General features: G+C 42.3%; 1 protein-coding gene across 6 annotated transcripts in view; it reads right to left on the bottom strand.

Moving 5' to 3' along the window:
* NEK10 (NIMA related kinase 10) overlaps positions 1 to 11,270 on the bottom strand; it is a 208,377-nt gene extending 197,107 nt beyond the window's left edge. For all 6 annotated transcript variants that reach the window (XM_057492430.1, XM_057492431.1, XM_036886203.2 and 3 more), the window contains exon 1: positions 11,054 to 11,270. The gene's annotated coding sequence lies outside the window, so the exon portion shown is untranslated. The remainder of the gene's footprint in view (positions 1 to 11,053) is intronic.
* Positions 11,271 to 12,910: the final 1,640 nt, after the last annotated feature.

Raw genomic sequence — 12,910 nt, 5'->3', positions numbered from 1 at the left:
AACAGACAACTGCGTTTAGGATAAAAAAACAAAATCCTTTCCACCAGATGACTGTGGAAACTTTGTGACATTGGAAATGCTCTAAAATATTTCATCTGACCCCATTTTAAATTAACAAAAATGATTACACTATACCAATGCCTAAAATCCAAAATGGGAGGGTGAGCGTGGGGCAAGCGGTGGGGGGCTAAGGCAGCTCATATCTAAGCCAAGTTGCCCAGAGGCAGAACCTTCTTGAGGAAATGTTCCCCAGAGAGGTCACACCAGTGTGCTGTCTGCAGCAAGAGCTCTCCAGCCGGGAGCTTCAGTCTGGCACCAAGGGGAGCTCTGGAGCGCTGAGCTGTCTAGGCCTGAGGGAAGGGGACAGGCTTTCTTACTCCTGTGTCCTTCAGTCACTGGAGGAGGGCCCTGAGGGAGGTCCTACCCTCCAAGCACTCCTTGCTGGGGCAAAGTGCCTCTGGTAGTTAAGAGTTCTCCAAAAAAAAGAGACACAGGGACTGGTTAGTGGAAGCGAAAGAGCACGGGAGCCAATACAGGGACACATGACAGCCCTAAGGGATGGGCGAGGCTCTGGGGGGAGTGGTCATGTCATCCACTGCCGTCACCAACCCCAGGGAAGAGCTGTGGGTGACAGGATTCAAGAATTTTCTCTGTGGATGCCCACTGAGCAGAGGCTGCGGCAGTAGCTGGCAGCGATCCCGTCCAGGCCTCTCCTCTGCCTCACCTCTCCACCACTTCAGTGAATGCTTTGCTCAGCTCTTGTCTCCTCTCCCTGGCCCACACCATTTCCGCCATGCTGGCTTTCTCCCTCGCCCATGAACATGCCAGCCTCATTCCTGCAGAAACTCTTGGCACCTGGGCGTCCGGTTCCCTCTCAATCCTCAGGATGGCTCCTTGGTGTCATTCAGGCATCAGCACAGATAATGCTCTTCAGCCAGGGCTCCTCTGATGAACCCCTGCAACCTATCCAGGCTCTCAGACTCATACCACACCATGTCACCTCCTTTCAGAGCTCATCAACATTGGAAATCCTCTTGGCCCCTGACGGGTTTCCTTGCACTAAATCATAAGCCCCCCATGGGCACAGACGGTCTGTTTTATCCACAGGTGCATTCTCCATACAGAACAGCGCTTAGAGCAGCTAACAGCACGATGGAAGCACAGTATAAGAACTCCAGAACTATTTGTCTCATGATCTGTAAGGAGCGGCTCAGGTATTTGTACCAAAGGTTGTGAATGATTTGCTTTTTAACAATTATTTAAGTTTAGGATTAGAGCTTCCTTGAACTCATTCAACCTCAACCCCAGGCCTGGGGTTCCTCCTCAGTGACCCCAAGCAACCTGTACTCCCCACATTGCAAACCTCTGCATGAAACATTGCAATTGTCTGATTACCACAGAAGGCCAGGAATCGGGTCTCCCTTATTCACCAGACATGTGGTCAGCAAGCAATAAACATCTGTTGCAAAAAGTTAATGAATGGATCAATGTAGGAAAATTTTTTTTAAAAAACCTTGTCATTACTCTTTTAGTTAAAAAATCTTTCATAAAGCTTCTTTATAAACCTAATCAACTGATGAATATTTGTAAATGTTATAACCTCAAATACACTCAGGAATTATCTCGCTTACTCAGTCTCTAGGAGGGAAATTAAGAGTTCTATATAAGATAATATTCATGAGCAGTGCTTTTCCAACTATTTGTAATTTTTTTTCCTTTTTCTTAATTTCCAATCTATTACAGACCAATACTTTTGGTCTACATTCTGTTCAGCAAGATAAATCTACTGATCATGTGCTTGGATATCATGGAATTTTTGAATCGCTGTTAACATTTCTAAACACTTACTCTCAATCTGTACTTATCTCCTCATGGACCAGTAACATACCCGTCTGAAGACCACCAGAATAGCAGCGGCCTAGATAACTGAAGTACCTCCTCTCAAAAACAGTATTGTTGCCACAGACCTTAGCTGATTCTCCCAGAGCCACTGCCCTAAGCACAGGGACTTGGGGACTAACCACGGAGTTGTCAATTCCAGAACAACCAGGACAGGGCAAGAGGGAGCCTGGAGATGAGGGCCATGGCCAAGAACGTAGGGCTGAACAAGGCTCCCCACGTAAACCCAGAAGTCCTACTCTTCTGAGGTCCTGTGTATAGTTTCATTTGAGAAAAGTCTCCTGCTGCTAAGAACCAAAACAGAACACCACTCATTTTCTGACATTTATTTTACAGAGGAGATGAGGCCACAGAAATCACAGCACTTGCTACATGAGCACTTGCACTCATGTGGATTTTCCTTTGATTCTGAAATTTAATACGTTTTCTTAAAAAGGGAGTGAACACAGAAGTACAAGATTTCATATGAAATCTAAATTTCTATCACTATAATTAAGAACAGGAACTTTCAGTATCTCTCCTTTGTACACCTGAACACTATTTCAGAAGGGAGAGGAAAGGTCTATCCATGCCTCGCAGGATGGCCAGCTGGGTTTGGGGTTTACAGCCCTAGTCAAGTACAGATGTAATCACAGTTCTGACTCATCGTTGAGTTTTTTAATCCATTTTTTAGAAAGAAATTCCCAAAGTAATTCTTATCTTCTGATGTCCTTTGAAATGTGGGTTAATGCTAAAAGACGTCCCCAGAGACGTACACCTCATTTACTCATGATCTCTTGGTGATTCCAGGGTAGACGCAAGTGACAAAGAAAGAAATCCATAACGTGATAAAATTACCTAATTGACTGTAACTAATCTAAATTGTGCAATATAAACCCACTAACTAAATAACATGGTGAGTATTTGTGACACAGTTTTCAGATTCTTTAGCCCAGATGTTTTTTTTTATTTCACAGTTGCTTTAGCTACTCAACAGATCCTTAAATGGCTTCATCTTTACATGGATGTAAGTACAAAAGACAGAAGGCACTTGATTAATTGGGAAGTGACTTCAAATCCCACCAGTATCTTTTTTCTGTACTAATCACTGAGTTTGCATCTTTCTAAATATTTCATTTTATTTACTACATTTACTAATAGCTAAGAAAACAGAACTTAGAAAGTAATAATAGTAAGATGGTTGAGCATGACTAAAGTTAATTACCACTTTGGCTGTATCAGATTTATTACTCTGAAAAAGCACTAAAAGAAACTGTTGTGAACTCTACCACAAAAGGAAGTTAGAACTTCCTTGTACTGACAACAGGGAGTCCTTGCTTCCTTTGATGGATTATTGTTAGTCTCCATCGTAGATGACAAGTTGCAGTTCTGTGCTCATATAGACATGAAAGAAACAAAGAAATCCAGAGAACTTTCAGCAACATACCTAGCTGGCAATGAAAATTTTAAAAATAATTTCTCCAATTTCTTTACTGTTTTCATTTCTTTTTCCTCAAAATTACTTTAACAGTGGTTCTTTGGGGAAAAAAGTGGCTAAAATAAGACAGAATTTACATAAAGAATTACAATGAGAAATAAGAAAACTGAAAATGCGTTAGTTAAGTGTTAACTTCTTAATCTCGATAACTGTCCCATGGGGATGGGAGATGCTAACAGGGGAAAATGAGTGAAGGGTAATGGGAACTCGCTATACTACTTCTGCAGATTTATGTAAGTCCAAAATTAAAGTCCAAATAAACACTTAAAAATGCATTGGCCACTTGAACAGTTTAGTGAAAGTTCTTTGCGAATAGAGAAAGTGTTTTCTTTTCACAAAACATAATTACACTGAACCTCACAGGTATGTGGCACATGGTCTATTCAAACTGGTTGTGTTTTGGAAAACTATATACCCTGCACAAGAAGCATCAAGTTAAATTGGTCAAATTACTGGGGAATGAAAGACACACACACACACACACACACACACACACTTTCAAGGTAAAGTGATCAAAAAGTCAAAGAACTCCTAGAAACATGGCTTGCTTAGACCTATTATAGCACAAAAAGGAAGTCTGGTTCTCTAAACTGCAGGCTTGATTTGATTTCTTTATATTACTTCGCTATTGCTCTTCAATGGAAGTATGTGTGGAGTCCACAGAACAGAAACAGTTACTACAACAAAGAACCTTAGGGAAAACCTAGCATAGAGGGTCTAACACCTTCCAGACCCAGGAACAGAATGTAATAGGATAGGCACGGAGATGATGAGGGAAGTAGGGGAGGGAGGGGGTTCACTCAAATCTGAGAAGGCATACCCTCCCTACAAGGATTCAAAATCACATTTAAAATGAAGTAAAACAGAACACCTGCCTGGGACAAACAGATCTACGGGTCATCAGTTACAGATCATGATTTAATGCCCTTTACTTAACACCAGAGAAAACCCAGGCCCAGAAAGGCAAAGGGTGTCCAAGGCCCCACAGCACCCTGAAGAGGAGAAGGAGAACAGAGCCCAGTTCCCCTTCAGGGTCTGAATCTGATGGCAGTGGCAAACTCTGGGTAGATGCAAAAGCGAGAAATTGTTGCCATTGGCCCTTAGCCTAGGGCAAAGGGAGATGGAACAATTGGGGCTTGCATAACCACAGCTCCTGGGCCTGGGCGTGCTCACAAACACCCATTCATCGCGGGTCCCTCGTGTGAAATAGGTAGGTGGTGTATTTCAATAGCATCATACGTTGGGAAACAAAGACGCAGTTGCTACAGGACCTCCTGGGTGGAGTGTGTTGCCAGCTAAGGGCAAGTAGTGTCACGGCCTTGCTCTTGAGTCGGTACAGTTGACCCCTTCTTGTGCAAATAGTTTATAGGTTAAACAATTTTCTATTTTATATTTAAACAAATACTTGAGGGTAAAAAGAATGAAATTTCTAATAGGATTCCAACTGTCTCTCACTCATTCCCCTAAATATTTATTGAACATCTGCCTTAAGTTGAACACTCCTTTGTAAGTCTGCCTTCGTTTTCCTCCTCTGCCAACACTCCAAAATCAGCTAGAATGTGTAGCAACAGACACCATTATAATGTCTTATTTTCAAGCTTTATTCCCATTCAAACTCATCTCTTTCATGATCAAGGGAAATACCTGCAGATATGAATGTAGTTTTGATGAATGCCCTCAGCTGCACTGTATGCTGACATGTGACTTGTCTGTGTGTGGGCTTAGTGAGGCTGCTAACTCAACTCTTGACATGGTTTATAAAGTGTTAGAAGAGATGAACCTGGGACCCAGATATTAAGTAGATCTCAGAAAGCAAGAAAGATCCAGATGATAAGAAGGAAGAATTTATGTTAACCAATCAATAAAAATAACTAAAGGAGTCCACCAGATTTCTCTTTTCTCATTGGCCCCAAACACAGTAGGATTACATTCTGTTTCCTATTTCTGTGTGAGAGAGACAAGTGACGATGATATTCATTCCTTCCTTCGAGAAATAATTACCAAGCCCCTCAAACATGCCAGGCACCAGTTTATCACCCACCTGAACTACAGAAACCACTTCCTACCCAGCCGCCCAACTTCCTGTTTCTCCCTCCTCCCAAGAGTAAGAAATCTGTCCTTCCCATACAGCAGTAAAAGCACACTTTTTATGGTTCAAATCTGATTAGTTAAGCTTTTATGGGCTCCCCATTTCTCTCAGGATAAAAGCAAAAATTAACAAGGCCTGTGAGTTGGTCTATGAGATGATGCTTCTGCCCCACTAGCTGGCTCCATTTCCACCTAGCCCTGAATTCTAGCCCCAAGCCTGCTTCTGCTGGACACCCCAAGACCTTTTTACCACTGGACTCAAGGACACAACTGGTTACAGAGAGGCCTGTAATCCTCATCTATTATGTCTCAATCCAAGTATCCATTCTTCAAGGAAATTTTCACTGACCTAGATGGGGCCACAGTCCCACCAGGCACTGCCTTGCAACTCTTAATAAAGGGGCACTTTCAGGCAATAATTCAATAAGTACACGTCTGTCTCCTTTTGGCCACTGTGAATCAGTCAGGGATAAAGATGACAGACAATTTGTTCATCCCAGCAAACAGCACATTAGTTTAAGACAAAAGAAGTATTCAGTTTGATTGCTGAATGAACGGAGGAAACGAATAAACAAAGCCCTAGTGAAACATGCCTGGGAAGCACCAGGAATAACTGGAGTGTCACGGTTTAGATATGGAGAGTAAAGATACAGAAAAAACTATCAGCAAATAAATCTGCCCCAGCTGTTACAAAATATGGTTTTGTCAAAAATCTCTTTATACACAAGGAAGCCACAAAGAAGTAAATAAGATAAATTCATGTTAACTATGGAGACTATCTCAAGTCTATAGTTTCCTAAAGGAAAGTTGGGTATTCACATTTACGTCACATGTAGCATACGCATGCTCACTGTATGAATGCTGTGGTCTCCACTGAGGAGAGTGTACAGATTTGGGGACGTGAATTCTTCTGGTTACACTGCAGGGATGTAGTCAAAAGGAGAACAAGTGGTGGAGGAGACCTGGTTTCCACTTGCCCACCGACTGACCTTGGAAAGTCCCTGGACCTCTCCAATTATTAGTGTCTTCATTTACCAAAAAACATAAGGAATGATATCCCCATTATAAGGTGGTATTTGGAACTAAATAAGACAAAACCTCTCAAACTGTCAATGGGTATAGAAATATAAGTAACTGTTACTATGATAACTGTTGTAAATATCATCGTTGGTAATTTTATTGTTCAATTTGAAGAGCTTGTCATATCTATTTTAAATCATTTGCCTACATTCACTGACTGATTCATTGATAGCAAGTATTAGACATAAAATTTTAAAAAGTTTTATTTTCAATGTCACAGTTTTCATTTTATTTTATTTCTACCTCTGTTTAAAAAAATATTTTCTAATATTCAATAGGATTTCTTTATGACCCATGGGCTATTCAAAAGTGAGTGCTTAATTTCTAAATCTCTAGGGATTTTCTAATAATAACCTTTTGTAAAATTGATTTAGTTTAAATCTACTGTGTTCAAATAACATATTCTGTCCTCTTGCTATTCTCTGTATGGTTCATGAACCCAATAATAGCAGTAACATTTGGGAGCTTGTTGGACATTCTAATTTTTTTTAAACCTAATACAATTTAGGGTTTACTATTATAAGCACTTTGGTGAATTCATTTACTCCTTAAAACAATCCTATGAAGTGGGCAGTATTGTATCTCCAACTTACAGATGAAGGAACAGAGCCACTGAAAAGTTAAGTAACGTTGGCCGAGATCTCATATCTAGGAATAATAACAGCAATAAGGAGAGCAAATGCTGACATGGTGCCTGCCCTGGGCCGGCTCTGCTCTAGTGCATGCCACACATTAATTAACAGAATTCTAACAAACGGCAGCTATCGTCACTGTCCTTATTGTACAGAGGGGGGAACTGAGGGTAGAGGTTAAATAATTTGTCCAGGGCACAGAGCTGGTAAGTGGCAGAGCAGGAGTTCAGAGCCAGCCAGAGCTTTCCGCAGTAATCTAATGCTACATATACTGATTCTTGTTTATTGGCGGCATTTTTTCCAGCTCTCTGCTCACCTAAGTGAATTTTCTAGGTAAATGTTTACCACTTTAAGAATCAACTATTACATCATACACACTTTTCTTAAATTAATTAACAATTCCCTTTTATGAAAATACACTAAATGCCATGTAAACTTTTTCCTAATGGCCCTGGGTCACTGTTGTGGTGCTGTGTTTTATCCATTCTGCCTCTACTTTTTATTTTAGTCTTTATAGGAGAGTTTTTTAGTCTCTTTTCTAGCTATGAGCCAGTTGATGGTCATTTTGTCACTTTCTGCTGAGGGCTGTGAAACTAGAATCCTCGTCAATCGGGACTTCCCTAATGTAAGGTGTGATGAGCTCTGAGTTGGTGCCAACTCTATAAACTTGAGTGCATGTTCTTTATTATGACTATTGCATATTTCCACTGAGATGAGGGTAAGTCTGGCCTCTGGATAAGTACTCATAATGAGAAATCATCTATAATGTTCAGCACTCAAATTCATTTTTTTAAATCATCATATATGTCCGGCATATACATGAGTATGTTTAAAGTTCACTTTCCTATGGAAGAGCAAGCCTTGCAAAAACCTAAGCCACATATCTTCTACCTGAGCTGACACTTTCTATTCCCCATCCTGCTATATTTATATGTTTACTTGTCTCTCTCACCAATGCAGAACTTAATACAAATAGCTAACATTTATATGGTACTTCCTATGTGCCCACCACAGTTCTAAGAAATGTGCCCATACTGATTCATGTAATATTCACAACAACTCCACTTTATAGGTGAGGACGCTGAGGTGTAAAGATGAATTAACTGGCCGCAGGTCCTATATCCAGCAGTCGGGGGCTGGGATCTGAAACCAGGCAATCTGGCTTGAGCATCTGTTCTATGGACTCGGCTCTACTATCTGAGAACATAAGTTCTAAAGGAACAGTGACTTTGCTTTGTCACTGCTGAATGCCCAGGTGCTCAACAGACATTTTGTTGACTGCCCAGCTCCTCTCCTTCAGTTTACCCTGACTTAGCCTCAAAGTTTGGCCCTGACAGGCAGAGTAACATTCCAGCCCCTTCTTTCACCTACTGAAGACTTTCCTGGATGCAGTTTCTTCTGACCCACCCTTATCTGGCATGGAGCCTTGGACCCGTCAGATGGTCAATAAATACTCATCAAACGAATTAGTCTCTTATGTACATCAGAGCTGTTGACAAACACAAAGGTTTGGGATCAAATAGTATAATGTGATCAGGTAGTAGGAGGATGTCCTAAAAATTGCACTTGACTGAATTAAAAGTTGATCTTGATCTTTAGTGAGCTGTGGGAATTTCACTATTCCAACCTTCAGCGTGTTTCTTTTTTGTTAAGATTCTAACTTCTTAAGGCAGTTTTAGGTTTCTGACAAATTTGAGAGGAAGGTGGAGAGATTTCCCATATACCTCCTGCCCCTCAATGTACGGAGCCTCCCCTATTATCAATATCACTCACCAGCATGGTACATTTATACCAAGGATGAACCTACATCAGTATGTTATGATCACCTGAAGTCCACAGTGTACATTAGGGTTCACTCTCAGTGTTGTATGTTCTATGAGCTTAGACAAATGTATAATGACATATAGCCATCATTATAATATCATATGGTATTTCCACTGCCCTAAAAATCCTCTGCTCTTTGCCTATTTATTTCTCCCCCACCTCCAGCCTCTGGCAACCACACATCTTTTTTACTGTCTCCATTGTTTTGCCTTTTCCAGAACGTCATGTTGTTGAAACCCTACAGGATGTAGCCTTTTCAGGCTGGCTTCTTTCACTTCATCATATGTACTTAGGGTTCCTCCGTGCCGTCCTCATGACTTGACAGTTCATTTCATTTTAGTGCTATATAATATCCTATTGTCTGGCTGTATCAGATTATTTATCCATTCGGCCACTGAAGGACTCTTGGTTGTTTGCAGATACAGGCAATTGTGAGTACAGCTGCTACAAACCTCCATGTGAATGTTTCTATCTTTTAAACATGTGAAAATATACTACGTATAAGGCACTGTGCACTTGAGATGGATTATGCACATTCAGTCTTTTAAGAAATTCCTATCAGGTAGGTGCTACTATTGGCCCATTGTACAGATGAAAAAAGCTGACTAGAGGCTAAGTAATTTGCTGTGGGCCACAGAGATAAACCTGGAGCTAGTATGCCTAATTCCAAAGTTTAGCTCTTACAAACTGTGTTGTATACCATTTTCCATTTTAAACTTATGCCATGTAACAACAGCTGCCATCATAATGATTATGTATGAAATACAGACTGTGAATTGAAATAGTTGCCAACTGCTATGGGTCTTGAAATCAAAGTAAAACCTGTAAATTCAAGACTCAGCTTCTATAAGCAAAAGCTTCATTTTTTCATTTTCAAAGTTATTTCTGACTTCTCTGGAATAAGGAGGCCATGTAAAATAGTAACTTCACATTTTAGAGATTCATTCATTTAACTAGTATTTGTTGAGCCCATGTCATGTGGTTGGTAGTGTGACAGAGACAACAAATGAGGAGTAAGAGAGTGTAGAGGAAGCAGAAAAGTAATCAGGGAACACAGAAAATGACTGGGGAGGGAGAGCAGGGTTGGGGAGGGTGCAAAAGTGGAGTTCGTTGCAGGCAGTGTGTGCAACAGGTGAGATTACTACACAAGAAAGAGAATGTGCCAATACTGGGAACAGCTTTCATCTGTGGATGGAGGACCTAACTAAGGAGTCTGGGATAGGATAATGGGGAATCTTGGCAGGAAGTAAAATGCCCTTATGTTTTTTTAGAAAGATCAATCTAAAAGTAGCAGGGGAAATGGATTAGATGGGGCAATACCTGAATCAAGGAAGCTGCAAGGGTGTTGAATTTAACGGTAGAATCTGTAATATATTGACTATGGAGACAGTGATGTGGGAGTTGATTTGACAGCTATTAAGAAAGTATATAGCCTTGATAATTGATGGAAATGCAGAAGAGGTGGTGTCAAAGATATTGCCCAGAATGTGTTTTTGGTGAGGCAGTCCAGTGGGGGTGGGGAATGGGGGTGGGACATGGTATGTAGCCTTGCATATGTATGCAGTTAACTGGCAGTTGGATTCTGGGGTCCAGAGCTTCGTGGAGGTGGAGGCTTTCCTGAAGGCATACGGTGCCTGACGACATGGAGTGGACAGGCTCCCCACGTGCGGCGAGGGGCAGTCAAAGCAGCACCACACATGGGAACGGCACAAAAGCGACCCCCGTAAGGGCGTGCGTGAATAAACCTCCAGTGGCGTCGGAGCAGATCGGAAGAGACGGACTCAGGCTCCAGGTAACGATTCCTTCATCGAACTGAGAGGACTATCAACCACCGCTGGCATTTTCCCACCATTCACATCCGCCCAACACCAAACATCGGCTCAAGGCAGGCTCACAGTGACTCACCTACCACGACAGCCCACACTCGCTGCCCCTGCCTCAGCTCGAGGGGAGCTGCCTCCGAGGCTCCGGGCCCCCAGGGCCTGTGGGCGACTCCCTGGAGCCCAGCCGCACCCCGCGCGCCGGCACAGGAACGCCCGCCCCTGCCCCTCACCGCCCGACGGAGGCTCCCTCCTCAGGCCGAGCTCGAAACCGTCCTTCTCATGGCCGCTGCTGCAGTCGCCGCTGCTCCGGATCGGGGGGCAGTCCTGCCGTCCCCCAGCCCACTCCCGGTCCCCTCGACCTCGGGGACACCACGGCCAGCAGCACCGTTGGTTTTCAATCAAATCCTGCTCTAGGCCACCAACCGGCCCTGGCTGAGCCAATGCCTACCCTTCTTCTTCCGCCTGGCCGGGAAGCCGCAGCCAATCAGGAAGAGCCGCGCTGCGGGTTGCGAGCGCCTTAGCGACGGGTGACGCCTGCTTCTCGGTTGCCACAGGAGCCACAGACCGCGCAGGTTTCAGCCCCAAGGCCGCAAGCTGCAAGAGGAGGGAAGTGTGCGGAGGTCTGTGCGGAGAACGCTACTCAAACTTAGCTAGCCTACTTGTGTGGAACGCCTAAACGCTTTGGGTTTTTCTGGCATTGGTGTGCCGAGATCTTAGGATTTAAATAAAATGCATGGGAAAGAGAAGCTTCATTTTAGGATGTTTAGTTTCAAAACTTGCTATGGACTGAAAATTCTCTTCCAAAGCAAAGACAGCCTTGGTAATTGATGGAAACGCCGTTAGAGGTGTCTGTCTGGTGACTAAATAGACAGTGGTGCCCAAGGTAGGGAATCCAAGGGGGAGGCAGACCAGTGGCAGTGTGGGCTTGGAGGGTGGGAGATGGCATAGTTTCAAAAGAATCAATGCTACATGCTAAATAGCATTCAATGGCATGAAAACATTTTCGGTTACTCAGACGCACTGAGAATACGGCAATGAGAATATGCTGTGAAAATAAGAGTGACCTGGGATTCAGATCTGTATGGTACACCTATCATTAGTTCGTGGCTTTAGACAAGGCTCTTCACCTTTTGTGAAAAGTCTGAAGCTTCTTCTTAAAAAAAAGCCGAATTGCATTAGATAAAGCTTTTAAGATATCTAACTTCACATTATAAAACTTTAAAAAATGTAAAATTTGAGCACTCATTTTTTGCCAGGCACTATTTCAAACTCATCATTTCAGTTACTCTTCACACACCATCTGGTCATTATTTTTCATCCTAGTTTATCTGTAAAATGGAGGCACAGTAAGTTTCTTGAGTTGCCCAACATAGCAGAGCTAGAGAGTGATGGGGGCAGGGTAGAATCCAGTTTGAAGCTAGAGACCCTTCTAAACCACAATAATGCTCCCTTAAGAATTTCTTCAAATATAGGGCCTACTCAATCCCACCTTAATATCACTCCAAATGCCCACTGGTGTCAATCAGTGCAGTGATTCTCAGAACTTGATTTAAAATGAATACAGTGAACCCTTGTCTGATGTTTCTTTTCCATGAATAACAATTAAAAATGAGCCAAATAGGATAGTAACACTTCGGTTTGTGTAACTGAAAATATATTTTTAACACTAAAATAGCTTTAAGGTCCCATTTAGGGACTATATAGAAAGGTGAGATTGAAACCACTCAAGTAAATATAGCAGAACTTAATTTCAGAGAACATCAAACCAGCAGTGTTAACATCACCAATCAAAAAATTGACAGGGGCAGGCAGACTGATGCTGAGTAGATTAAGCATTCTCTACATTTTAAATATTAAGCAGGGAGACAAAATGACTCCAGTGAACTTCACTTTTTATCAGAATATTGAATGTGTGTTCCATTTTTCTCCTCAACAAAACAAAATCTTCAACTTAAGTTTTGACCTTCCCTGAGTATGAGTGAAAGTTGCCTAAATTAAGAAGCAGGAAAGACAGTGGCCTCTGGAGGAGAGATGTGCTGTCATCTCCACCTGGTTTATGGGTCCACGCTGTGCTCTGTAATGTGTTA

Source organism: Manis pentadactyla, chromosome 14 (genome assembly GCF_030020395.1).
Source record: "Manis pentadactyla isolate mManPen7 chromosome 14, mManPen7.hap1, whole genome shotgun sequence".
NCBI lineage: Eukaryota > Metazoa > Chordata > Mammalia > Pholidota > Manidae > Manis > Manis pentadactyla.
This window is presented reverse-complemented; position numbering and strand designations above follow the sequence as displayed.